A 26,897-nucleotide genomic window follows, 5' to 3' on the forward strand; every position below is an offset into this window, starting at 1 on the left:
TTTTGTAGACTTGTGCAACTCCATCCTCTGCTTGATGCACACTTTTTTTGTGAAGTACACCTTTGCAACAGGGGTACTTCAGCAAAACTCACCTGCTTATTTTGGAAAGTAGACACACTTATGATATGGTGCCAGTGCTTTCAGGTGTTTTTTGCCTTCTCATGATCATCATCATCATCATCCGAGTGATCAACTAAGATTACATCACCTTTGGACTTTGGCAACCGTCTCCTGTTCCCCGGAGTGAGCTGTGCTAATTGTGGCCTAATGATGAGCTGTTGGATTTTAGAGTGGCAAAAAGCACTCGGTCGGTAAGGCTTGCTGCTTTTCCTGTGTGGGCTGATTACACTGTCTAGTTAATGCACCCGCCTCAGATACAAATGGAGAGTGGTTATTGCATCAGGGGAGACAGTCAGCCTGTCAAAATCACCCTCTCCAACAGACAAGAGAGGGGGCTAAAGAAGGAATAAGGGAGAATATATTCTGAAAAGCGAATTTTCACTAAGAGAATAGAAGCATGGTGCAATTATGAAATATAGCTTTCTGTTCCAATAATGGCTTTTTCTCCACGGGCTATATATAGGCCAATGTAAATGATTTAGAGGATGGCCCACGGTGTCATATAGATGATGGCCTATAGATGTGGAGAGCAAAGACAGTTTATGGTGAGAAATTGTTTTAAGGTAGCGCCTTATGTTGAGCAAGAGTGGTGGAAATGACAGCAGGGAACATTGGAGAAAGCAGCGTGGAGTGCTGCAACACTACGCCTCTCTCAAGTTGGTGTCCTTATGCTACAGTTAGTCATTTCCAGTTTCTATCCTTGTCGTGTATGTGTGGGAGTGCCCACCTATCTGCTGGAATTCTGCAGAAAGAAAAATTGGGGCTGTTTTTCTTTCACTATAATTAATCACCAGATAGTCAGAATGATTATTTCCACCCAAGGTCCATTTAAAAAAATAAAAAATAAATGGTACATGTTACACATGAAAGCTCAGCAAAACATGGCCACAGCAAGGCTGCTAGTTGTGCCAAACACCCACACTGGCAGCATCACAGCTTACAATACATCTGTCTGTATAGAGGTGGTACATCGAACCGCTGAGCTAAAGCTGAGGTAAAAATAGGTTCAGGAAGTAAAGAACTGCGTACTGATCTGGCTATATGAATAAAAACAAAACAGACAATGGTAAAAAGTCAAAGCTGTGAAAATCACAGAGCACACACACATGCTGGAAATATTTATGCTTCTCATAAACAGCAGCAGTTACACATGCACTCGGAGTATGTTTATGAATGTTCAGTCCGATGTTCTTTATTGTCATAATCCAAAGTACAACAAAATTATATACAGTTCCATTCAGCGCAATCTAACTATCTTACTAAAACATAATAAAAGTATGTACAAGGTTTACATACTCTCATTACCATCTGATATGACAGCATCACATTTTAGAGTCAGTGTTGTACATAGCCAGGTTTATTACTTTCTGTTGCTTTTAAATTGTCATATACATGATTTGTGTATCTGCTTTTTGCTCAGACTACTGCAGGTGCCCAAAGTACAAACTTTGTTTTAACATCAAAATGGAATCTAAAATGTATGCATTTTAATACAATTCTTTATTACTACTACATAGACTATGCAGCAAATCTTCTTTATAACGTATGGATGAGGACATAATTAGTATTCCTTTAGTCAAAATAACCTGACTGTTTCAGTACTGGGTGTTACTTCTACAATACCTCTGATAATTTGTCACAATTATGTAAGGGCTCTAAGACGGTTGTGGTTCTTTTGTTATAATTATTCTAGCTCTTTCAGTTTAATTAGTTTGTAATTAAATTGCACTTTGAGTAAAGTAAATAAAATCACACTATTTTCTGGCCCAAAACCCAATCACACACACATGTGCACCACTCCAACACAATCAACAGCCAGTTAAGGGTGGTGGGGAAACTTTTCAGTACACAGCCACGCTTGACTCCACAGCTCTATAATTATGATTGCCCACAAAAGATGGAGGGATGCTGAGTCCATTTAATCCATCAGACAGCTTCATGAAGCGGCTGCCAGTGGGGCCCTCACCTGCAGCAGAGAGCAGTGAACTTTGCTCTCTGAAGTGACAATCGTTCTCTTGCTGATGGAGAGAGAAAAGAGGGCAGGGAGGGCAGCAAAAACAAGATGGCCATCAAGCCATAGACATCTGTTGAATGCCTCATAGAGAGGTCATTGAAGAATTAATGAGGCGAACCATTGCAGTTGAGCAATAACTGTCAATCAGTTAGGCATTGTTGTGTATAAAGAGTACCTGTTGTGAGTGGTAAGTACTCACATAACTGAGCATCTTGACTAAATATGGACCACCTGTACTCCTCTCCTCTGTCTTCCCCTGTTCTTGTAAAGTATTTTTCTATTCTCCTTTTAAAGGAAAGTAATGCTTCCCATGGGCCATTTCCCAAGCACGAGCTAACGCCTGCCTCTCCCCCACCTCTTGCTTTGGCATTAAAACCCTGACTTTCCCCAATTTCTCCTCCTCCTCTTCTATCTTCTCTCCATCTTCCACCCCCTTCTGGTAGCCGTCACTGCTGCTGAACGATTTCCTCTCACTGGGAGGCCCCTCCGAGTCACTGTGGCAGTGTCAAACGAGGCTCCTATTTAAGCTCATTAAATGTTTCCAAGAGAATAGGAAATCAATGGTGCATACCGGTGCGCAAGAACTTTTCTCTTAATTTAATTTCCCCTCCCCCTTATCTGTTTGCACATCTCTCTTTCTTTTTCTCATCATTCTTTTGTGTTCTTTTCCGCTTGTCATTCTCCTTTTAAGTAGGTGAGCTGGTGATGATAGGTGAACAGGGCTGTTGTGGGTGGAAACTGCTGCTATCACAACCGGTTTGAACTTTTATATGCAGCAAGCACCATGAAATAAGGCTGTCCAGACTTTTTAGTGTTGCTTGCACTCAACATGTAGAGTAAAAAAACGACTTCAAAATGTTGCACTGACCTCAGCTCAGCTGTGGAGATGTAGCCTTTGTTTCAATCCTTGCTGTTAAGGGAACAGGTTTCGACCAGAACAGAATGTTGCACTAAAAACACATGGGGGAATATATCTTGGTGGTGTTTTGGATGGAGATGTCCCCAGTTAAAGAAAACTACTGCCTCATGGTTTTTTCATTCCCATTTTGACTTTCACTTGTTGTTCTTCCACCTCTGTCCATCTTTTTCTTTTGCTTGTCTGATATTTGTGTTAGAATAAAGCCCTGTGTGTGTGTGTGTGTGTGTGTGTATGTGTATGAGAGAGAATACTTGTCTGGCAGTGCTTTGTGCTGTTTGAAACCATGCCTTGGGGCTGGGCCCACACCTTCTCTGGAGCTTCTGTAATTGCTCTTCTGGGGCTTTGTCTCTGGCTCTGAGCCCGTCTCCATCACTCTCACTCAGTCCCTTTTTCCCTTGCTCTTTGGCCTCCTCCCTTCCTTTTTGGCCCTCACTCTGACACCCCCCTGCATGCCTCATTATGGCTGATCCCCACCTGCTCAATCTGGGAATTCTTTCTTTACACACATACACGTACATACAGAGCTGCTCAGCAGTTTTCAAAAGTTCCTGTCAGTCAAATAGTTTGTATGCTATCAGGTATAAAACAGCTGTGCTAATGCTGTTATAGTGAGAGTTGAAAACAGTATTGTCATCATGTGTTTTTCATCAAACTGGTGCAGACAGTTTCTCATCTCTGCTCTGGGTGCCAGTGGACCATTTTTCATAAAGCACCACGCTGTCAACCCCAGCTCCTGTCTTGGTGTGCACCCGCCTCTGTCGCAGGCTCCTTAACCACAGGTCTGACCTTTTCCTTTGCCATTCTAGCCCTCAACCCTGTCACCCAGCACTACCACCGCGCCTGTTCCCAGACTAGGGATCTTACCTTGAAGGATAATGGATGTGGCCAGTTGCAGCTGCTCAGCAGTGGGGTACTATCATAAGAGTTATCTAGGCCAGTGATGAATGGCTGCAAGCTGCGCGTCTCCTCGGATCAATAAGCCGCTATCACCCAGATGAGCTCGATGGCCCCTCGATCTCTGCTCCCCCTATCCACACATATATCTCCCTCTCATAATCGGCCAGTATGTTCGTGAACTTTTCCCTCCAATTCATAGCCTGAATTGGACCATTGATCTTTTATCCTTGGCTTGTTTTAAATAAAGGGCCAGTATCTCCTCTCCACCCAAGCATGCAAGGTTTCTGACAGCAGTTATTGCTACACTGGCGGCAAAGCGCACAAACATTACTTAAGCCTGGTTGAGGGCCGTAATCGGAGAGGGAGAAGAGCTAATATGAGTGAGAGTATGAAGCCGCCGCCCCCCCCCCCCCCCCCCCCCCCCCCCCCCACACACACTCAGTAGCGCTGCTTAGGTTTCCATCGCAAGGCTGATGCAAGCCGAAGTCCCATGTGGATATACAGACTTGTAATGCAGACAAACACACCATGCACCATGCTGTCAGGGCTCATCGAGCGCAACATGTCCCAAAGCACCATAAAAAGCCCCACCCACTCTGAATTACAATTGAATGTTGTTGGTTTACTCATCTTTGTGTCCCTGTTGTGCACACTTATATGTCAGGTCTCTTCTGCTTCAGAACAACAGGTGCATGTTATCTAATGTATCTCTTGATTTTTTTTTTTCTCCGCCTGTGTTCTGTCGACAAGGGATTTGTGATGAAAATGGCTGTCTGGAAATCCCTTTCTTTCTTACTACCAGGGACTTCCATTTCTTTGTCTCCTCTCCTCTCTTCTCTGATCTGGCACAAAGAGCAGATTCTCAGCTTGGTAATTGCCTGACTGCATGGCCACCACACCTGTTGCTGTCAGTGCAGCAGTGTGGGAGAGAGAGAGGGACGTTTTGCCCTCTGGACTCTGCGGCTCTACCCACCTCACCAACACCTTTGCTGTGAGCGTGAACCCACAGTAAAGGTGGGGATGGGATTTGGTAATTGTGTACAGGTGTGGGATAGGGTGTGTTCACAGTCGATTTTGTTTATTTATAACCTTGAGCTTCAACTCTAGCCTGTGTGTTCCTCTCTCCTCTTATCTTAGAGCCTGGGCCCTTAATGAAGCCGGGGGTCAGCGGCAGTGTGCGGCTAATTGGCCAAGTTTGCACGGGGCTCCGGCTGCCTGTGATTGAAGTGTCCAGTGAGGACCTACTGTGCGACCACGGCTGCACCCTGCTCTGTTCCACTCCAACAGCCAAGACGCACCCTTGACTGCCTCTTCCTAGTGAGTAGCACCCAAAGTCATTAAATTTTCACTTACACTCTTTGTACTTTGTTCATTTTAATTTCTTTGAGGCAACAAAGAGTCCTCTGGTTCAGACCTTTATCTGAATCACCTCTTTTGATTCAGGATGTAACCAGTTGTAAACATTTTTGTTTTTGCCTTAGTTTTCTATGTCTATGTGGCTCACATTTGTCTTCCCGTTGTCTCAATTTTTTTTTGGTGGAGTTTCCTTCCCACACTCGGTCCCAGCATTTTCTCTCTCTCATTGGCTTGTACCACCCTAACACTCTTTCTCTTCACTTGCCACAGCGGGGATTTGGGCAATTACCACGGTCCCCAATTGGACAAGAGCCAGTTAAAAACTGCATCCAGCTATTTCTCTCTTGAAGGGTCCAACAGTCCCAGACCTTGGCAAGCTATATTGCACTGTTCTGAGTTGGAGGCGATGGTGCGGAGGTGTCTCTAATTAGTTTAGACTTCAGTTTTTACTTGTTAAGGAAGTCTCGGCTCCTATTGTTTGGCTGTCAGTACAAAAGTACAGGTAGCGAGGCAATAGTGAGCTCTTGGGAGAGGACTGAGCAGATTGGGTGTACAGATGAGAGAGAAGAGAGTGAGGCAGCAGCTCTGCTACCCAGCACATAGTTGACCGTTTCACCTGGGATATACTCTGGCAAGTTTCAGCCCCCATGTGCCACAGTACACTAATGAAAACCCTTTTTGTCACTGTGCTCATAGAAGTGTAACATTACTGGCTAGTAAATGGTCCACATAGTCTGTTTGTGTGTTAGGAAAAATGCTCCAACTATTAGTCTAGCCTGCAAGTTAGAATAAAATTGTCAAAACTTTATTTGCACACCAGTGGGTTTTAAGATTTGTTTTGTTTAAATGGTTTAATTTATTAAATGTGCACTGATGCTAATTAAACAAACCTCCCCATCATCTGCTGATATTCTACTTTTATATATTAACAGCTGTAAAACCCTCTTCTGGCCACACTTTACTTTACTTTACTAGGACTGGAACAACTAAAAAGTGAGGAATGGTAATATGTAATTGCACATGATATATTTGCACTTATCCGTAAACAGTTTCAGCTGTCTACTCTAAAATCCGAAGCTGCCACAAAGCCTTAGGACTTCATTTCCTCATGTGCTACACTTGTCCATCTGTGGACGGCTTAGCTTGACAGACAGCTCCTATTCTCGCTCATCTTCTCCACAATCATATGTTTGCTTAGGTCATAACTCTTGTGCTTTCCATCTTGCATGCCTGCCAGGCTGCCCGCTGGTGTTAAAGATAAACAAAATATGGCTCATTTTAATGTTTTGCATTAATAGAGCCTGTGTAGAGAGAGACGCTCGTCCTTGCGATTCAAAAATGTTGCACATTAAAAACTGATGCTTCTTACTGATGGAGTCTTGTTTGCTGTATCACTCTGTCGTTTCTATGCTTTTTATCATCTCTCAGTTGGTGGTGTAAATGTTACAATAATGATGTATTTTTTTTAGTCCTCTGTGAGGATTAAAGAGTGTCAGTCATTTCTCTAATGGGGCTTCGTTTTAGTACCACCTAAGAGCAAAGAAATACATTGGGATGGGTCTCTAGTTTTCGTCCCATTACCTATAATTCTTTCCATTTGTACTTACTTTTTGCTTCATGCATTACCTTTCATTCATTTGTGTGAGATACTCTTCACTTTTTTAAATGTTTTTCTCCAAAGGAAAACTAGTAAACAAAACATCAGTTGACAGTCAATTTCATACATTAGACACATATTTCAAAGAGGAGGTTCATAGCAGAAATTAATTTTGAAAAAGGCGTGTTTAGAATATTGCTGTCGGCGATAATCCTTACCCATACTTTTGAAGTTGGTTCAGGTTAATCAAGTGAGGAGAAAGCTGTCCGACATCAAAAGTCCTTTCTGTGATATTCAGAGTGAGTCAGAATTTAACTTTGCATCCTAAAAGATTAGAATGAAAAATGTATTTGTCACACTAAATCAAAGTGATCATCCTAACTTTAATGCATCAGATTTAAAGAATCTGAAAGCACCACAGTGGTCTGTCAAATTACGGTGTATCTTGTAATTAAAAATCCACTGATATTCTAAGGTCATTGTGGGAAAGAAATGAACCTTCTTTGGTTTTTTTTTTCTCATGAGCCAGTGGCCTGTTGGTTTTCTCTGCACTGATATGTATCATTTAAGTCCAGGCTTTAAAACGGCATCATCCCCAAAGCAAGGTGGTGTTGTGCCTGCAATTCTCAGATGCTGTTCAAGTATCACAAACAACACAAACAAGAGCCTATCAACACTAGATTATTCCATGTCCTTGTGGTACCAAAATAATATAAAAACACCTTGTTCCTGACTCATCCAAACTCCTCAACTGCACCACGGAACTGAGGCCCTCCATTTTTCCATCGCCCCCTGTGAATATCCAAGCTGTCGAGGCTGACTAGGCTGAACGTTTTCTTGCCAGGCCACAGTTGGAACAGATCCGGCCTCCGGGCAACATATACTGCTCCACTCCTGCCCCTGCAAACAAGGTCTGCCCTGCACAACTGTCATTTTAATACTAAGCACTGTGGATCACCCCGGTAGATTCATTTCATCATAGTTTACCATGTTTGTTAGACTTCTCATCTCTTTTGGAATGGGATAGGTTTACACGATGCACTGCTTACTGTAAATGAGCTGCTGTTTTAAATTGCACTGAATCATCTTCTTTACTCAGCAAGGTGTATGACAGCAGAAATTTGTGCATATGAGGCAAACGCTATTTGAAGATTATGTGCTTCACTTAACTAAGAAGTCATGTGTTTTTTGTTTTGTAAAGGTTGTCTTTCACGTAATGGTATAGGAATGAGATAATCACCCTCCTGCACCCTTGGGGCACATAAAAATGTGGTCGCCGAGCTTTATGGGAACCTATGCTAAACAATCGGGTCCACTAAAGGCAGGCACGATGAGAGACAGACTCCAGGCGAGCCTCTCAAATGGTTTCATGTCAAATCCACAGACATACAAATCTCCACAATTACCTGCCAAGTTTCTGCAGAATTCAGTGGAGCAGAATTTCACAGAATTTCACACCCCCACCTTGAGCCCCCCACTCCCCGCCTCTCAACCATCACTGGACACTACTTGGCAGCGGAAGGTGATGACAAACATCTGCGAAAATCTTGTGTTTGTGTGTGCTGATGGTTGAATACACTTGGCAGACAAAAAAACTGAAGAAGGCATCTTTTACATGGCAGCAGATGAATCAATTACTCAAACATCAAGCGCACAGTAGATACATGAAATATGAATGCAGATACAACACGAAAACTTTTTAAGGAGTTAAAAGGCTCCAGGGTTGATGTTTGAGAAATGGTTCTGTATCTATCTCTATCTGTAACTGGCAGATAAACTGGCAGCAGCAAGTGGGAAAAGAAAGGCTTCCTTTGCAGTTAAATTACTTCCTGTGGGTGGAAAAAAGCAAGTAATGTTGCCTTCCTTTGGCTTTATGTGATGGATTTTATTCCCCTTTTTTTGTTGCATAAACAATGTTGTTTTTGAATTCTGACCAGTATATTATAAGAATACAAGTATGAGAGAATGGTTCAGTATAGATGTGACTGCTCAGAGTCACTGAAGTCTTTTTTTTATTTGGGTGTGCTGGAAAATATAAATAATGAAATGGAGCCAGTAATTGGTGGTTCTTGGTAATTAGGACCAAGCTGTCAGTGAGGGAAGTTGCCTCACTCTCATGCTGCTGCTGCAGCAGCAATGGCATTAATTACTATCATCTATGGAGGTTGTTGACACAACCCATTCTTAACCAGGATAGTGGGGCTTATGTTTACTGTCCCCAATTTTAAGAGGTTTAGCCACAACAATGCCATAGGAATTAATCCTTATTTATCTTAATTTCTGTCAAGTAGCTTAAACAAAATCACAACTGTAAACAAATAAGTGTCCATCTCTTTTTTTTTTTTGTTTTTGTTTTTTTCTTGCAATAATGGCCTTGACCATTCTATGTGGGAACTATGTAAAGACCTTGTCCATATTTTCATTAGTCAAACAGTTTTGACGTTTTCTCTGCAGGCAGTGTGACGCCAAACCATAAACAGTATTATCAACCATCTCAGCAGGTTTTTTAATACCCCGGTAATCCTTTCATTTCATTCATGGATACTGCCGGGGTTATTCTGGGCCTGGAGCGTATCTGCCCGCCCGTCTCTGCTCCTCTGTGTGAGAGATTGGATTCCCCAATTCCCTTTCTGCTCCATCTCACCACACACACACACACACAGACACACATACACACATACTTGCTCACATCCTAGTACACATGTTCATGCTGAAACGTTTGCACATCTCTTGTCATTGTCCTCATAGTGTAAATGGGCTGGTCTGACCCAATGGTGTATAGGGTAGAGGACAATTGCACCATGTACCTTGCGAAGGGGATGATTCTTAGTTGTGGATAATAACTTGCCCTCACAGAAGGGAAGTTCTGTTCATCTGGCTTGAGACTTACAAGCACAGCATTTGCCCTGTGAGATGGAGAAAGCGAATAGCCTCGAAGGCAGAGTACCCGTTGACATTTCCTCTTCCTGCTGTCATGCAAAGTAATGAACCTGCTGTTGACTTGCATGACTTTATGCGAGATAGTGTGGAGTGTGATTATTGGGCGAGTGGAAGGGGGGGCAGCTTTTTGGATGCAAGGGCGAGCAAGGGGAAGACTGTGTTTTACCAATACAGTCACACACGACACGCAAATTGCATCAGATCTGTAATAAACATGTGGCATTTTGTTGCTTGAGGCATGATGGACATTCAAACAAATGCAAGACAGAGAAAATTGCTTTTTAAGTAGCCTATTTATGGGGTAGATACTGTATTCATTTGATTATAATAAAACATCCATTACACTCTTAGTGAATGGCATGGGGATGTGAAGCCAGCAGAGTGCTGCTCAATGTAATAACAACTGTGCATCTGCTCTAAATGAGCGAAGGAAAAGGGCAGGTTCCAGTAGATATTAGTTTCCTTAGCAGGGATGCTCAGATCTGGTGATATGCTTTGTGAGGAGTAATAAAGAAATATATCTGTTTTTATTGTGCCTTGGCGACAGAGTTATGTTTAGAGCCAGTATAAAGAGCTGGAACATGGCATAAAATGATATTATGGCCCATTAGGTGGGGGCCTGAGCTAAGCGTCGCTAGCTGTAACCGAGGACTGGGGGTAATGGGGCTGTGGCGTATTGTCTTTGATCTGCTCTTTCACTTCTCACTGATTGAATCGTCTACAACTCTGGCATTCAATCTCCTGGGGAACCGGAGTAGACGATGTGATTTTGGTTGAAGACATCACTCCGTCAGACCTGAGAGATAAGAAAATAGTATGGGAGAATTGGAAAAGGGGGAGGGGGGGGGGGTTGTTGAAATGTATTTGTAGGAATTATGGCATTATGATTGTTTTGTGGAACACACCGATCCCAAGGTATGTACATGTTTCTTTTTTGAAATAGAAGTCATAATGGATGCTCTTGCAACAAAACAACAACACGCATGGTTTACTTCAGTTGGATTTGAACTGTGTAAAAAACAGAAATGTAACTCTCCCAGCTTCCCTTTTTAAACCTGTTTGTGCTTCAGGTTTAAACATTTAACCAGTAGTCTTATGGTTTTTAGTCTGTTAACCCTGTATATCTGGCTATATGCAGAGCTGACCATCTGATGGTGGGGCCTACCTCAGTGAAGGGCTACGCTCATATAAAGGTGCTGTTGCTTCTGCGAGACCATTTACTGAGTACTTCCTTTACGACCCACTCCTGCTCAGCATACTGTAAGGAAGTGTCTGTAACAAGGGAGAGACAATAAATTAGCATACCTGGCTTCTCAGGAGTCTCCTGTTTTGAAGATTATTTGCACCAAGACCCTGCCTATACTTCACCTCTATCCTCCTATGCCTGTCATCATCCTGCCAGTTGCATAGTGAATAGGCGAGGCATTGTACTGAACGGCATAGTTTATCTGCTGTCTTGCACAGCCAGCATGGGGGCTCAGGAAGTAATCTGAAGCGAGCAGGCGAGGAATTTCAGGCATTCTGAATGGAACCAGATGTGCGTTTTTGTTCACCCTGTCTCCCAACGTGTGCGTATGGTGATTTTTACTCTCACACAAGACTCTGAGATGTTATGTCAAGACCAGTGTGCTCCTGGCACGTACTTACACTCATACATAGAATAACAGAAAGTCTCCAGGTCAGTCTGGTTTTAATAGTAGAACTAGATAATGCAGTGAGAAATGGGACCCGCCAGAAATGGACTCAGCCGCTTTGTTTATGTTTTAATTTTGTGCTACCTCTTTCTCTCTCTCCCTGCCCCCCACAGATTGCCACCCAGATAAGTCTCCCTTGACGTCTTTGAGACAGTTTGCCTAATCTTTTCTTGCATACTTGAGTGTTGCTTTTGTTGGATTTTGCATTTTGTTTCAACCCAAGAGGGAGAATCGTACAAAATGTACTGCCACCAACGAGAGAACAAGTACAGAAACAGTTCTGCTGAAAGAATACCATACATCATAGGAAACTCAGCCGCCACTTTGGAAGCAAAAACGACACTTTCTGTCTTATGTATGATCTTTCTTGTAGTTTCTGAAATGTAATAGGCGAAAGTGTATATTGTTGCAGACATTTGTCATACACAGTACAGAAGCAATGGGAAAATTATACAAGCATGCATATGAAACAATGTGTCAATATCAACGGTACATACTCCACTATATTTTTGCAGCTAGAGAGAAAACTATAATAAGAAGTCGTTTGCAAAAAAAAACCTCAGAGTAGCTTGTTGTTTTTCTGGAAATTTTCTGATTTTTAAAAAAAAAAAGAAAAAAAAATCAAACAAACAAAAATAAACTTCATAGACACTGAGATGTCACATTAGTGATCTAACAAAAACCTTTTTTTTCTCAAAAGTCTCATTTTCTCAATATATCTGCCTTTGTATCTGTCTTTACAGAAAAAAAAACATATACAGACATATAGAATACAATGTCCCAGTGACTGTGACATGTATCCAGTTTCCAGTTTAAGTGAAAACTTCAAAAAATCAGTGTTAACCAGTTGAGTGTTCACATCATCATCTACAGTCCTTCACCCACATCACACACGTATTGACTCCATGGCCATGACTAAAGCCCTAACATGGATCCACCAGCCACATACAAAGGCTTGTCAAATCTATTCCACATGCAAACACTTGTTCCTTCTCCTCCTCAACTCAACTATGCCATCAAAGATAGTGGTGTTCACTGGTTTGGGCACTGACTCTTCCTGGTTGGAATGTGTGACTAAGCGTGTGCGTGCTTGTTGCCTGAACATGTAGGCTGCTATCAGCCATCACCACAGGAAATGACCAACCATTTTCTTTGAAGTCCCAGCAGAGTTTTCATTATTCTTATTATCTCCGGAGACACAAGGCGGCAGCAGACGACCCCCCCCCCCCACCCCTCACCCCATTCACAGTGCTGATGGTCTGCGCTCACCCTCTGCTGTTCCCCACTCTGAACTGTGTCACCAAATGCCTGTTAGAATGCAGATCAAGCATCTATTAGCATAGAGTATGTGAGTGCTAGCTGCCACAGGGCACAAACTCCAACACCACCCCCTCACTACACAACACACTTGCCTGAAAAGGCTGAGAGGGCACGTGTAATTGCATTTTCTTCCCCCTGTGCAGAAACTCAAATGCAAGATATGGGGAAATTCTAAGATTCCCCAACCTTGGCTCATCTTTCCACTTCCACTTTCTCAGTTATTCCCACTTGCCTCACTGCTCACCTCCCTCTCCAACCTCCACTTCCCCTCCTTACGCTCCTAGCATGTCGGAAGAGTGTGGCGTGCAATGAAATTAATTGGATCACGGGGTAGAAGTGTTCAGCCCCCTGTGGCTTACTGCTGTGTGAGGTAGGTTTGGCCCGTGCTTGCCAGAACTTGATGCTCTACCAAGTTTGCCAGACTGCCAATCTGGATCTCTTACATGGAATCATAACTTTTTATACAAACTGTAGACTACTTCCCAACACACACACAAAGATGTAGTACATACAGTAGGTACAACTTTCAGCGCAGGGAGACTGAGGGGTTGTTTATCTGCCAGTAGGGTGCATGCCAAAGCAACATGCCTGGGCTGGGTGTGGTTGAGATTTGGGTTAGGAAATCCCTTGTTATGGTTTTTACATGCAGTAATGCTAATTAAGCTACTGCTCCAATAATTCCATTACCAAATGGAAACACTCACCCACATGTTTTAATCAAGGGTGTACATTGATATAATTATTTAAACTTAACCACACAATCTAGATTCTGCAGGACTTCAGAGTAGGGACGCTGGACTATAAACTATTTATGTAAAGTGCCTTGAGAAAGAAAAAACGAAGCATGTTTACTTGGTCAGATGTTATTGAAATCAGTGTCGGTGTAATGCTTAGTGAATTTAAAACGGCTTTACAAACTTGCTTTTTCATGAAATATTATATTACAAACTTTTAAATGAGAGGGTTCTCTCATCATGCAGCCGACATTCATTACACTGCAGTTTCAATAGTCGGACGCATTATATTTAGAGCTAAAAAAGCACCAAGGTTCACTACCCAGGTCCACTGTGTTCAGCTCTCCTATTATATATGTGTGGAGGCCATCTTGTGTTGTTATAAAATCCTATCTGTCTGATCAGCGCTGTGTGGCTGTGGCTATTTGACTTCTCTGTTTGGCCTTCTCCCCGTGTCCTGCTGGCTGGCTTTGTCTGATTTATGACAGTCTGGAGCTAATGGTACAGAACCAGGATTTGTGTCTGTGGAGTTGTGACTGGGCCAGTGCCGGCTCATTGGCCTCCCCACTTCTGTCCGTCTCCCTCTCTCTTTCTCACTCTCCCCCCCCCCACACCCCTCTGGATGAGGTGAGCGACAGGGTGAGGTGGCTGGTGAGCGACTTGGCTGTAGATCAGCATTCCTAATGCTCAGACTCATTCATCTTCACCCCCCCCCCCCCCTTCTTTCCACCAGAGGAACCAGGTTGCAGGGTGACAGGGGAGCCAACTCACCTTCAGACAAGGCCACCAGACCTTGCCTCACCTTTAATCCCCTTTCATTCCTCACACTTCATTGACCCTTCCTCACATACATCTGCATATACACATTTCCTTCTCACCTCTCCGTGTCACCACTGAAGACCCAGGCCAGGCTGTGAGGCAGGCAGGGGGGGCTTTGTATGTAGGACTGTGTTAATTAGCACGGGAGTCTGGAGACCAAAGCCATGTTATCTACCGCCACAACCCTGCTCCCCCAAACCCCCATCTCTTTTTTCCTCTCTCCTTCTCTCGGTGTCTCTGGAGGTTGCTTCCATCATACCGCTTGCTTCGCCAGGTTTGTGAAGGATGTCGCTGCCAGCTGTCTTTTTCATGGACGGCTGCCAACTTCTCCCCATATCTTCGGTCTGTTGTCATATCCGCATTTATTCTCATCTCTCAGTTTTTTTTGTTTTTTTTTAACCACCCCCCACATTTATCTTTTAATGAACTTTATGCGTGAAGTTGATTCGTGATTTCCAGCCGTTTCTCAGTGTGTTCTAAGAGAGGACAGCGTGTTATGGAACCTTCCTTGGCTCACTGGCACAATGGTACCAAGGTTGGGTAGGGCAGAGAGCACCTATGTTGGCAGACAGTCTGTGTCCACCACATTATGCCAGCGCTGCAATCTGCAAGCAGTGTGTTAAACTCAAAACAGACACCCTATTTCCCTCCTGGACTAGCAACATGTTCTTTCTTTAGTGGCCTGATAAAGGTCAGAAGTGTATAGGCACACAACAACAGCTTTATATCCCATTTCAACAATGAGAATCCCAATCGATTACCTGCTCTTTCTCAATCTTCCTCTCATTCTACCAGGCGAAGCGGCATAATTTCTGTGTGGAGGCACACCTGCCACAGCCTTCAATGCTGATTGAGTTCTTTGCACATAGGCTGAATTACAGCACCTTCCTTATATAAAAAGGGGTGACGTTTTGTGTCTGGAGACTTATATTTCTATTTTCTATTTTTCTCTGTGTGTGTGTGTGAAAGTGAGTCATTATGTGTCTGTGTTTCTTGTCTCCCATGATGTGCGAGTGCTGTATAACTCCCTTACACTTTATTTGAACCCGTGGTCATATGACATGTCATAATGAGCCAATTGTAAACAAGATGTATGCCAAACAAAGAGAGAAGAGAACCCTTCTAGTAAAAATGGAATGATACACAACAACATATCCAGCCTTGCATGCACACTCTCTCACACATTCCCCGTGGAGGAATAAAGATAGGTAACCCTCACACTAACCTTAACCACCACAACTTAATACTTAACCGTGACCCGCACCACAGCCTGTGTGTAACCCTGACCCTAAAACACAAGCACACATACTATATATGTAGTAAGACATTGCTATAGAGAATTCTTGCTTGATAAATTAAGCTTACTTGGCTTTTGTTTAAATGAGTTAATGTATTCTGGCAGTTCTGTATATGAAGTGCACACTGGGCAAGACTAACCCTTAAACTAGTTGCATATAGGACTTTTCCTGTTTTATTCTCCAAAACTTTTCCTGTGCTTATTTGTTTTGTGTGCAACAGTTTATCCCTCCACACAACAGGAACCCATGGTAATAAAGGCTTGTTTTGAGCTGAAGTTTTAAGTATCCTCTCATTGATTAACCACTTTGATACCCTTGTTAGAGTGAGCTGATTCCACCATTGGGGGAATTAAGGCTGCTTTTGTACGCTAAGGCTCCTCTGTTCCAGGCAGAGCTGTGATCGTGCCTTCTCAGAGAAATAGAGGAATGAGGACAGAGGGTGGGAGGGAGCATCTCTCTGATCTTCTGCCTCTCTCAGAACCATCTGTCTGGTGCTGGCCCAACAGTCTGTGCTGCTTAGTATTAGCACTTACAAATATATACATTTCTCACATCTAGTTTTTGAGAGCTGTTGTACCCCTCACTGGGATAAGCTTGCCAAGAGATGGAAGCGAGAGCAGATTGGAGCTGGGCCGTGTTGTGGGAGCGATGCCTGCCATTGCTTCATTGACAGGAGGGGCAGCAGGAGGGGGGAGTTTGCACATGATTGGATGGATAATGGAATCAGGGCTGTGGATTGGATGTGTGATCAGGGTTTGTAATATATCCCACACTGGCTAATGGAATATGTTTGCTTCCAGCAGCTGGATATCACAGCAAGCAACATTAACTCTGAACACTGCCTCGTATATGCACGTATTTATCATTCTTATTCTGATTTCCTTTAAGCATGCTTTATAGCGACAGGTTTTATAATCACTAATGTGCATAATGAAAACACAGCTCAAGTGTAAGTATGCATTTTAGTTTTTATGTATTTGTCTTTTCCTGATCATTCCCACTGTAAAAGTAGGTGTAGTTTTGTTTGTGAAAGATATTTTTTTAAGACATTTGTGGACACGAGTATAGTGATATTCACAAATAATACATACTAGCTACATTGAGTTTAGCTCTCTCCCTGTCAGTTGTCAGTATTAAGGTAAGCTTCTGAGTCACACAGCAGGATCATTTTGTGTTAAGTCTGTCTGCTCCTGTTTTTTTAAGTAGATATGTTAGGGTGAGCAGCTTTTATCCAAGACTTCCATTTCTCTTTAAGAGCTGGCGACTGACTCTCCTGCTCTTCCTCCGCGGTTCCTTGCTGCTGTGAAATGGAATTGCTTTCTCGTTCGTTAAAGATTTTCTTGCTGCTGCCTCATATTACTCCTAGAGTGAGATCACTTGAAATGGTTAAAATTTCTCAAAAACCACTGGAGAATTATGGTGTAGCAGCGGTGATGTGGGGGCAGGATGGAGGGTTGAGGGGTGGGGCAACATAAATAAAGAAAATTGCCTTTTCCGCCAAATTTTTTCCTGCGTTAAATCTGTTTGGAAGACTTTTTTTTGACAACACACAAATTAATTCTGTCATGTTGTCGCTTTACATTAAAGCATGAAGTGGCCTGCTGGCATAAGGGAAATGGTCCCTTCTCTGGTTGCCATGGAAGCAGGTACGGTGTAAAATTGGGTACCAGCCATGTTGGTTTTGCCAAAATCAATTGCCTACCTATGTACCATAGTCTTTTCTGGAGGTGAATGCTTCCACTTTTAGAATATGCAGTCCTCCCTGTAGCAACATTTTGCCAATTTCTGAACTGCATTCCTAAAACACTGCATCTGAGAGTGTTTTTCTCCAATCCTTTCATCTGCTCTCTCCTGCTCACTATAAGAATCAAACAGCAGATGATTCTCTACATGTGCTCAGAATAATTCCACTCTTTTTAAAATGATGTTCCTCGAAAACAGCTGTTCGCACTGAATCAGCCATTTGAACTTTCTCACGCAGCTTCCATCATCCATCGCTTCCTTTTCTCCTCCACTTGCCATTTCCTCCTTCAGTCAGACCCACAACACCAGCTCCATCTGCCCCAAAACAGTGCAACTGCTCCTCGCATCTCCTCGCCTCACCCATGCCCCAGCACTCACAGCATTGGCATACCAGTGCAACTTTGCTTGGGTGGTGTGCAGCGCCAATCTTAATCACATTGGGTGAGCACACCTGTGAAAACAGATGTCCACCAGGGCTGGCATGCTGTTCCTCTTTAGGGAGGAGCGTCTGTATAAGTGCTTTCTGCCACTCCTCCTCCTCCCTCCTCTTGCACTGCACAGCATTTGTCAGGTCCCCAGCAGGCAGGCCTGGCCTCAACACCCAAACAGGAAGAGCCCACAGCGGCATCAGGCGGGGGGCAGGAAGAACCAGTCCTCATGCTTTACCCCCTGCTCTGTTTATTTTAATATTAGCCCAGCTTACAGATGATAATGAGAAATTGTGATCAAAGACAAAGAGCCCCTCTAACTCCCAACAGTTGGGACCTGTTGCTATATTATGAAGTACAAAATAATTTCTGAAGGAATTTGAAGCGGATATGATGCTAAATCAATGTTTAGCCCTTTTTTATTTGAGAACCTGATAAACACCAGGTGTTGACCTTTAAAAAGATCTCTGTCATAAGAATGGGCTTACAGTGGAGTTTGCCATACAGAACGGCATGAGCAAAGGCATACTAAGTGCTTTATGATGACATTAGTCAACACCGTGTTGTGTTTTGTGTAATTACACTCTCATCTGATAGAAGGGATCTTTTTAAAGGGAGTGCCACATAGCTTTGCTTTAGCCTAGAGGCATTTTGGAATAATGTACGTCATTAAAGTGCTTCCTTGGATAAGTACTGCTGTTAATGAGTTAACCAGACAGAATGATCTGTATTAGTGAATTTTAAAAAGGCAATAAAGGCATCACTAGGCTTAGTAGCGAAGTATTATGTGATTTCTATCCAGCTGTGATTTCCCATTAAGCTGTACAAAACCTCATTCTGATCATATTAAGTCCTTACCAGTTTTATAAAGGTGCTTCTCTTAAGTGCCTTGCCTGCATGGGTACATGCTCATTTGAGATAATGTTTAAAGGTTCAGTTTACCTGTATTATAAAAAATATTTAATACTTTCTCTCTCAGAATGTTGTGGTTTCTTGACAAAATTGGGTAATGTTGTCTCAAGTCCATGGGTTCAGAAGTTTCCACCTCATTGATTTCTTCTGTCACCTGTGTTTTTAAAGAAACTGTGTTTCCCTTTACTCTGGATCATCCATCAACTAGTATTACACCCTGTCACACCATTAGGATTGGTTTGGAAGGTGTATAACCTGCGCTGGATACTGGTTTTAATCTGGTCTATCTAGCATGATATACAGTATGTATTAGCATCACTATACAATGATCAGCTTTTTCATAAGTCACTGGTCCTCCTGGTGATTTTGGCATTGAATAGGAGCCCCCGTGTCCAATGTGCCTGCAGAAATAATGTGTTTTTTGTTGTGTGCACCCTTACGCCAGACTTGCTGTTGTGAGTGTACACCAAAGTTTAGAGTCATCAGTTCAGCACATAAGAAATGGAAAAGGATTTTATTAATCAGATGGATCTTTTGTTAATCCAAAAATAAAGAGAAATGAAAATTAACATTATGATGCACGTGAAGTATTCCCATTAAGTGGGTGTCATGTCATGTTACAGTTGATTTGCTCTGTGGCAAGTTTACCTTTTTTTACCGAGAATGTCGAACTGAACACGAATATGTGTTAAAACTGTGTTTGACACTGTATTTAATGTGTGTTCAGCAGTCCCTCTGTTGCTGTTTCACGGAATTGTCATTCAAAACAAAAGGGTTACAATTGTTTCTGTTAATACACATTTTATAACAGCCTAAAAACTGTGAATAGTTGCAATATTAAAATGTATTTATTTATTTGGAAAAAAGAAAGTTGGTACGGTTCACATGATGCCCTTTTTTGTCTTCAGTTTCTGTAAATCTGTAAATGGGCAGTGGCTCAATTGACTTAATTTCCCAACTCCCTCATAAAAATCCCACAACCTATATCCCATTTACTTCCAACTCATCTGGGTGGAGTAAAAAAGCTTGGCATAAACTTGCTTTGATACCACTATAATGAGAAAATACATATTGAGTGAATTAACCCTTGCATTAAGACTAGGGCCCACACCCTCTTTTCCTGTTCTAGCCTCAGTCCGCTCATCCATGCTCTCATCCATCTAGCATTGATCCAGGCTCTTATCTCCACTCTAATCCCTGTGTTATTTCAGGAGCATAGGGATTGCTTAATGATTTATTGACTTGAGTTATTGATCTGTACAGTCAACCACAATGGACCATCTACTAAAGAGGAGGCTGCAGGGCACACACTCCTCTCTCTGTGTCCTCGTCTCACGCTGCAACCAGTCTCCATCCTCTTTGGTTCCCAGTGTAACTCCACTGAGATTCAGTCTTAATGTACTTTAACCATCTGGCTTGTAAAGTGGTCTGTGTATGTTTGCTATTTAACAGCACTGTACCTACGTTGACTGGTGATGACATGGTTCAGCTAAATCCCCCGTGTTTCATTTACTTTAATGTCCGGATGCATATGAGTTGCAGACAGTGATTTGTTTAGCCACTCATGTCTGATTTGTTTGCGAGACTGAGTCATTTGAACTGTGACTATAATGTTCTCTGCCACCAGCTTGCTCCATGATTGAATTTAAAACACGGAACCTAGTTTTCGTTGGATTTATAATGAAGCTGTTCAGTATGAGCATAGTGTGACATTAGTTTTAGTAAACAAAAGTAAAAACAGATTTCTACCTGTCAGGTTCCGGGGAGCCTATTTATAGACAACCTGGTAAGGATATACACGGTACAAAACAAATCACTTTAACACCCCAAAACAACTGATTGCATCTTGTCCCACATCTTGTTTGCAATGTGGCACCTTGAAGTGCAAGTGCTGTTGTGATGCGTTGAGCTTGTCATGGGTGAGAGCCTCTGGGATTTTCTAGACACCAATAAAAGACTCCACTGTATTGAATGCATTTTGTAGGGTGCTTGCTGGGTTTTTGTGATGTGTTTTGTGGTGTAAGAACCACATTTAAAAGATGACATGGGTGGCTGGTCAGTGTGCTTGTCTGTCTGTGACAGCTTTTGGCCAGATTTCCATTGAAATTTGTGTGGATTTTCAGTCTCAAGGGAATGATCAATTATCATTTATGTCAACAGGCTCATCTACTGCCACCATCTGGTAATAATTTCTCCTGTAACCAGTCGATAAGATTAAGACGAGGTGCATTGAAAGACTGGATTTATTTTTTAAATAGGAAAGGTTATACATTCCCTAAAGCATTTGGATTTATTTAAATGTGCACTGCTTGTGTGTACTACTTTTCTCAGTGAAGCAGACACATGGCACTGTGTGATGTGGTGAAAGCTGTCTTGTCAAGGACAGTCTAAATTGACCACTTGGGTTAAGCACTCTTTTACTCCTCCTGTTCATTTATGTTCATGAATTATTGATATATACAATGTATTAATTTGTGTGCTAATTTGTGAGGAGCAATGATCCAAATGCAAACTTGTGCCAGTGTTGAGACAAATTGTGATGCTTTTTCAAATTGATCCACCAGTGAAATGAGGTTACTTATTGTTTCAGCACGTACAAATATCAATGTCATTCATATTTTTTGTTTAAGGATCAACATGTTAACTAGTGACAATGAAAAGAGGTTCACTTTTAAGCTGATTTCTATTTTTCTTTTGATCTGTAGAGTCTTCATTTATCTTCTAACTAACTAACATTAGTTAGTAACTTAAATATTCACAAAAATCGTATGTGTATAAAAATGTATTTTAAGAGGTGCACACTTGGATCATATTCTGACTTGCATGATGTGATTGCGAGTGGTGACATGTTGTATGTGGCGTTATGAAATTAATGTGGCTGCGATCAATATCGGACGACTTTCAAGCAGCTCAATTTTACACTTGCTGCAAGGAACAGATGGTACTCACTGATAATGTTGCTGGAAATGGATCCATGGCAGAGAAGATACAGAGAGCGGATACCAGATTCTCTCAAGCACCAGAAAATGGCAAAAAGAGGTTAAGGAAGTGTGTAATACTTATTCACATAACCTGCATGGATGAATAATTCCCTAATCAGATTTATGTAATGAATAGTTAATTGCACATCAGTGCTGACTGTCTTTACACACAACACATAACCCCTCCCAGGCTCCGGATTCATTTACACACAAACAGCTGCTGCAGCAGAAGTGATGCTGTGCAGAATAATCTCTGTACTCTTGTGCTGTTATCATTGACATCAATGCATTAAGTAGCTGGAGGGCATAAATTTGTATTCGCTCTATGCTTGAAGGAAAAACATTCTAGTGGCAATCAAATATTAAAATATACCCGCAGGCATTCTTATACCTCAGCAGTAGTCTGTAGTCGGTAGTGTTGCATTGTGTTTCTGCTTTCGAGGGCCAAGAGACTACCTGTTGAGAATGTCTGGTCTATAATTGATAAGCCTTGGCATTGCATTGATAGGACTGGTTTTCCAAGAGGCCTCCATCTACAGCTCGTAAATCTCCGTCATGTCAGGTTGAATCTTCTCAAACTCCATGTCCTGAGGGAATAAGCGAAGGAGACAAGTGGTCTTGTGTTGAAAAGCTTGTTATTGGAGCCCATTCCTGTTCTGGGATTCATCTTGGGCCCCTATGATTACAGTGCCTTGGCCAGTCCGCGTTTGTGTGCATGCCTGTCACAAAGTGCATGTATTTCTGTCTGTATGTGAGAACATGTCCTCCACCAAGTTTGGTGTGCCTGCAGTTTCCCGTATGACTCACTTAGAGCTGAATGCAGGTCTGGGTTAAGAATCAGAATTTTTAAAAACCAGTCTGGGCACATCTGGTTGTGATTGGCAGGGGAATAAAGGGTCCTTGTGTTCTGGGAGCTGGCAGCAAAAGTCTGACCCAACCCAGTTCGGTACAGTACAGAGCCAGGCAACATGGAAAAAAAAAAAATCAGCAACAGTAAGACTGCTATCCTTCGCCCCTCCCTTCACTTGGCCAGTTCTCATAATCCCACAGCAAAGCCCCTGGCAGCCTTTTTTATAAACACTGTTCAGAGCTCTCCCATTCCTTCCATTTCAATATAAGAAAGTAGTGGCTGCCATGAGCCAGAAAGACCCAGAGCTCCATTACTTTTGGCAGCAACTCTTATGTCTGCGATAATGATGCCCCAGGGGTGAGAGTGCACCTGAATGTCTGTTTGCTCATCTTGCCATCTTAGTCGAAGCAGGAGGGGAAAAAATTGCAATGGGCAGGCAGTATATTGAAAGGCATTTCATGGCGGGTGCTAAAATGGGTTATTCTTCCATCTGTTTGATTTTCAAGCTAAAGGTAGGGAGGTTTTGTTGTACGTTGTGTGTTAAGGAGGGCACACAGCTAGATTGAGAATGACAGAAAGGCCCACGAACAACCCCCCCCGCCTTTCAACTTGGCGTACCAGAGAACAGATGCAATTAAAAAGTGATGCCAGTGTTTACAACCATTGCCCCAAGGCATTGTTTGCCCTGCCTACTCTCATTGTGCTCATCATTTGGACCAGCGTTTTACCTATGGCATGTTAATGTGGTGCAGGTTCAGAAGATAGCCTGACTGGCTTTTACCACATGGCTGTGGCTGAAAACAAGCCCTGACACATGTGTGAATCTAGCTCTAATTCAAATGGACTATGATCGTTTAGCCTTCTGCGCCTCTGCTGAGGCACAGAGACATTAAGATACAGCTCACACTACAGAGAGAATACCGTGGTTTCTGTTATTGTGCCTTTAGTGCTGCAGAGACTATTTACCATCCCTATTAAACAGGCTGACTGGTGACTGGGCAACAAGCCTAGGTGTGGGGGCATTCTCTACCAACGTGACACTGCTCAGTTTGGGATGTCTGTGTGTGGAGGCAGGCAGGACGACGCCTGAGGCACTAACGCCAGTGTGCACTACTGGTGTTTCTGTTTCCACACATGCCCCATTACCAGTGACCCTCACCAGCATAATGACTCTGGGGTTAATTCTCCAGGGGTCGGCTGGTGCTCAGAGGGGAGAGATGAGAAGATGTGTTGTGAGGAGGGCAGTACAGCAGTCTACAGATATAACCTTTTCTTTCATGTTACCTTGAGTGATGGGGCAGAAGAAGGGGGGATCATTGCCATCATTCCCATGTGAGGATCATTGCTCCTCATAGTTGTTCCTAAATCACAGCAGAAAGAGCAAGAAGTGGAATTGCACAGTGACAATCACTTACTCCATCTCTGAGGTGCTGTAAAAGGAGGCAGAAATGACCATTTTCCTGCTGAATTAAGTGATTTGCAGGACAGCTTTTGAGTCAAATTGTTCATGGGGTGCATATGAGAAATCCATTTGCATGTTCTCTTCTCAAGATGGAGAGTCTTTAAGTGATGTTACTATTTTCCTCCAGATTGTTGGTGACATTGTTCCCACAGATAATGTTTCCGAATGAAACCACGGTTGCATTGTTTTCCCTCAATAACACCTCCTAGGGCTGTTGTCCCTGCTTGTAGCTTAGTGTATTTACTTTCCATAGCTGTAAATCATTAGTGCTGCATGGCCGTGCAAACCCTGTCCATTACCATTCAGTGTGCGCTGTAATGAGATGGAAAAAGTAGAAATGAAATGGGAAACAGTGTGACAACTCGGTCGGGTATGGGCGTTTTGATTTTTTTTTTTTTGCAGTTCCCCCCAGTTCATATCTGTTTAGCATGCCTTCGTGTTGTAAATTGTTACTCCCACTTTGACTGTTGTCTGGTGGGGGAAAGTGTGTGCACGTACGCCTAAGCATGTGTGTGAAGAGCAATGGCCACACTCGCCATTGTTGCATAATGATGAAATATTGAGTGTGTGACCTGTACCACTTTATCTCGCTCTGCACAGATTGCATTCCATAATCTAATGAGACAGATACTCTTTAATAGAAATCCTGGACAGGGTCATGATTGCCTTGATAAAACTTAAGGTCACACTTCACATTATACAAGGCTGGCTCACATACAGGAGTATTAATTAAGATTGTTATTGCCATAGAGAACATATTGTAATCATATGTCACATCACATAATTTGTTTGCTTATTAAACAAGCTAAAATTGTTGGCGCTGACAGTCGAGCTGCAACGACAGAAACCCTGTCGCTAAGTATAATTACCAATTTGTGGAGGACAAAGCAGCAGGGAATCAGCCCAAACAAGCACCACATATACAAGATATGGTGTATGTGACTGCTGTAAAACCTGAGTCATTTCACAGAGCGAAGGAGCAATATTTTATTTTCTGAAAACATCACATATCAAATAAGGATTTCTATAAAAACTTACAAATGTGATGTTATGTGCGTAAGATCACCATCTTGTTAGGACACAAGAGAGCACAACATGTATATATCATAACTTCATTCCGAGATTTTAAATGTTAAAATGAACATCTTGGTGCACTGCCCAAACGTGAGTGATGACATTGTTTGGACTAAGATCCTGCTGTTGCCTTTCACAGCCTCGATAAATCTCAATATTTCCAGTTATGCTGGAAGGCAGTGTGCCGAAATATCAGAGCAGCAACAAGGCAACAGGTGTCAGCAAATCCACGTTTATGTCTACTTGGAAATGTTCCTGACTCCCATATACTTTATGATGAAGTTGGTTGGTTGCTTTTTATGTTGGCAAGCAAAGCCATCATGGTGAAATGAGTCGGGGATGACACACCTTCTATTACCAAGTGGAAAATATTGATTTCCGGGGTTGTGAAAGACTAGGAAGGGTATTATTTGCTGGATGAATCATGTTTTGTGCAAAGTTTGGGGGGAATAAAATCACAGTCTAAACTTGTTGAATTCAACATTCTGTTTTATTTCTCCCACACAGTATATACGTGCAATCCCTTCTACAGACCAGTTATGTAACATTATGTTTCGACAAAAATAGTCATAGAAATTAGGTCAACACACTTTCTACCTCTGTCTGGGTGTTAGCTTTTGAAATATGGGTTTCAAGAAATGCAGACATCACTTAGCAAGCTCTATACATAACACGGACACACAGAAACATCCGTGTGCATGGAAAGTCTCACCAGACATGGGAGTTTGCTGCAGCAGCTTGAAGATTAAAAGCCTTATTACCATAAACGAGTGCTGGACTTTTGGCCTGGGCTTTTGCTGGCTTTGGCACCATATGAGATTTTCTGCTCCGACAAAAAATAAAGTACATTTTTTTCCTTATCAATATCTTAGTCTGCCTGAAAGTCCTACATTAAAAACGCTGTCTACCTCAAAAGCATGCATGGGAAACCTGAATCTAGCCTTTATGTTTAATGCATTGTTTCTGAGAGTTGCATTTGTGAAGAGCTTTGATGACAACAGAATGAAAGTGTCACTTGCAAAATGCAGATGAACATGGTTGGAGAGGAGACGCAAACAACAGCTGAAGCAAAGTCGATGTCAGCACAAACTGCTTTAGTTCTGAATAAATTCCTGCGTTGGATCAGCAGTGGGAGAAAGATGCTACGAGAACAATGCCATCAAGTCGAAATAAGTCTTCCCACCAAACAATGAATCATCTTAATTGACGATCAACAGTAAAAACAGTGGGCCGTAATTATGCCTGAATGAAAATAGATAGAGACAAACTCATGAGCAATACAGCTGCAGAGATACAACAAGAATGATTGCGGAGGCAAAATTACTGTGGAGATTTGCCTTGCATTTCTCTGGCACTCTAACCACTGGATGGCTGCTTTTGGTTTCAGCTCATAGTGGTTAGCGCTGAGAGGGAGAGAAAGTTGTTTTGGTTTCAGTATCTGGTGTCGGAGGCTACACATTGTTTCTGTCGGTCTCTGACTGACTCCCTGTCCGTGTTCGCTCCGTGTATCTCTCTTTGTCCCTGTCTTGCATGCCTCCACTTGCTAGAGGGTTTGTACACTTCATGCAATCGAGGGAACCCAGCTGCACAGATGTGATTCCTGGCTTGCACTTTTTAGCATTAGCCTAGAGCAGCCACCCCCTCTAGGACCACCAACCCTGATGAAGAGCTGCGAGTGCTCCATTTGGCAGCTTCTCATTCGACATGGGGCTCCTGTCCCCAGACACCTTCTCCCCCTC

General features: G+C 42.6%; 1 protein-coding gene across 1 annotated transcript in view; it reads left to right on the plus strand.

Moving 5' to 3' along the window:
- plxnb2b (plexin b2b) overlaps positions 1 to 26,897 on the plus strand; it is a 108,727-nt gene that overhangs the window by 18,364 nt on the left and 63,466 nt on the right. The window contains exon 2 of the mRNA XM_058644898.1: positions 5,088 to 5,267. The gene's annotated coding sequence lies outside the window, so the exon portion shown is untranslated. The remainder of the gene's footprint in view (positions 1 to 5,087; positions 5,268 to 26,897) is intronic.

Source organism: Solea solea, chromosome 12 (assembly GCF_958295425.1).
Source record: "Solea solea chromosome 12, fSolSol10.1, whole genome shotgun sequence".
NCBI classification, from domain to species: Eukaryota; Metazoa; Chordata; class Actinopteri; order Pleuronectiformes; family Soleidae; genus Solea; species Solea solea.